We start from the raw sequence: 2632 nt of genomic DNA, 5'->3' as shown, positions 1-2632 counted from the left end.
CTGCTAGCTGCCTGACCCCTGAACACATTGTAAAAAACATCTCCTCACTATCTGCTAGCTGCCTGTCCCCTGAACACAGTAAAAAATATCTCCTCACTATCTGCTAGCTGCATATCCCCAGAACACTCTGTAAAAGCATCTCCTCATTATCCACGAGCTGCCTGTCCCCTGAACACACTGTAAAAATCGTGGCTTCTGTAGACAGCCCAGGCTCCACAAAAGCCAACAAAAACAAACTCTGCCAACCTGCACCACAAAGCATACACAGTTTTCCAGTCTATAACCGACCAGAAGGATTTGAGGGTTGGGGGGTTAGTGCATGGGAGGGAGGGGTGAGCTAGCCACCGTTTTTGTTTGACAATACTTTGAACGTCAACAAGTGACGTCACCCAACATCGCTTAGAGCACCTTCAAATGATAAATTGTACTACCACAAAAATTAGCTAAATTCAATTGAATGTCATTTTTGTCTAACTCATACTGTCTTTTTTTATAGCTCTACATAAAGGCTGAGGTTTGAGGATTGTGGTACATTTATTTTTAGTCTTACTTATTGCTGTCTTGAATTTGTTTATCTCAGAAAGACGTGTGAGACTGCTGTTAGTTTCCCACTTTTGACCAATAGTTAATGTTTCTTTGTCTATGAAGATGAGAGCCGTGTGGGGACACGTGCCACTGTGAAGATGATAGCACCGGGCATGCAGCGGCTAATTGTGCTAACACGGTCAACAGCGCTAACGCAGCTAGCTGGATTACTCAGAGAGGGGGTCGGGGAGGCGGAATGTTTTCCGCCGTCTCACCACAGAGAGTTGAGACAGCATTACCTAACTTAGTTAAGTTATTAATAGTTATGTTTTTCAGTCTTCATGTATATTGCCCTTGGGAAAACAAATTCAATATGGGACTTTAAGCAGTATTTCATAGTGTCATTTGCCAAAAAGGTTCCATACTATCTTTTTTTTTTTTAGCATATTGTTATTCAAGAGGGTCTGAGCAAAAATGAGACTACAGCATCTCCTCCTTGGCACTGTTTTCAGGCTTTAAAGAATCTAGCGGCGACAGGAGACTTTGGTCAATCACAGGTCATTTTAGGGAGAGAGAACATTTCTATTGGCCGCTCTACACATGCAGACAGAGAGCGGAGAGTTGCAGGAAGAGTTCCCACTCTACTTTTTTTTTTTGCTTTCTACCTACTGCAGCTTTAAAGTTTTAGTCCATTAGATTTCAATCTAGTTAATTGTCTGTTAAGTTCCTATCTAAGAGTGAGTTAAAACAATGGTGAATGCAAGCGCTTTTATTTGCTGTATTGCCAAGTAATACAACCTGAGCTTGTCAGTGCCAATTATGCACATTCCATTGTACACGGAAATTGGGAACTTCAAAAGAGGAAAGATGCAAAAAAAACAGTTAATCGGGTGCCCACGTTTCATTACTGCTGACTCGCAATGGCAAACAAACAGACACGAGAAAGAAAACTGTTGAACTCCAAATCCAAAATGTATAGGCTTTCTCTCAGTCATCCTCTAGTGGCTGTTAGAGAAAATGCAGCTGAGACAGTTCCACATTCCTTTCAACAATTATCTACTGTAATGGTTTCCACTGCAGTTAAAGTGACTGGATTTCACACTTACACACATGCTACAAATGTGCCATTACTACATGTGCCTCAGGACTGCCGGTGATCTTCTCTGTCCCTCTGGGTCTGTCTCTTTTCCATCTCTCTCTCTCTCTCTCTCTCTCTCTCTCTCTCTCTCTCTCCATAGAAGGCAAACTACTGCTGACAGACACCAGACATCTTTATGTAGGGAACCGTTTTTGTGTGGGTATTGAAAAATGTGTGTGTGTGCCTGTCAGCTATTATAAATTACACTAAGACATTATTCCCGTTAATGATGGCCATAGTAGGTATCTTAGCTACCTCCCAGTTCATTGTGTGCATGTTGTATGTGCGTTTTGGCAGAAGGGATTGTATCTGCCAGACAGAAGAGTCATTAAGACATTATGTCAGGTGTGTGTGTGTGTGTGTGTGTGTGTGTTGGTATTCCCTCGGCCCACACATCCAGATAATTAGGCAGAATCACAGTGACTGATAAATTCCAGAGGCAGTCTTATGACAACTACAATGTTTCCCAATGGAGCTCTATTACAGTTAGCTCTTTCCAGCTGCATCTATAAAACTACATTTTGCGTGTATGGTATAGTGACCGGAAGCCTGCTGGGCCCTGCTAATCATCAATATCATTAAGCTGCAGCCTGAGAGTAACACTGCAGCAGACAGTTCACCCGAAGTATCCCCTTAGGAGAGACCTTCACCCCTTGGCCATTTTCCAGAGTCTGTTTGCACTTCTCGTGGTACAAAGGCCTCATAAATGATGAAACAAAACAGGGAGCCCTTACTCATCTTAGTATATGTTGATTTGTTAGACTCTGCAACTTCCTGTAGGTTGCACCTATTTTATTAAAATGAGGCACTATGACCTGGCTTTTCTAGATGTTCCACCTACTTGAATATTTAGGCTATGGAGTTATAAATTAGTCTGGTACCAGACCTCTGAATCAGCGCCCACATCTTTGATTTGCTCAGTCAAATGGGTCTGGTAATGTCCTAATTGACTGCTGTTTACACCAGCTG

This window comes from Etheostoma cragini, chromosome 21, assembly GCF_013103735.1.
Source record: "Etheostoma cragini isolate CJK2018 chromosome 21, CSU_Ecrag_1.0, whole genome shotgun sequence".
NCBI lineage: Eukaryota > Metazoa > Chordata > Actinopteri > Perciformes > Percidae > Etheostoma > Etheostoma cragini.
This window is presented reverse-complemented; position numbering follows the sequence as displayed.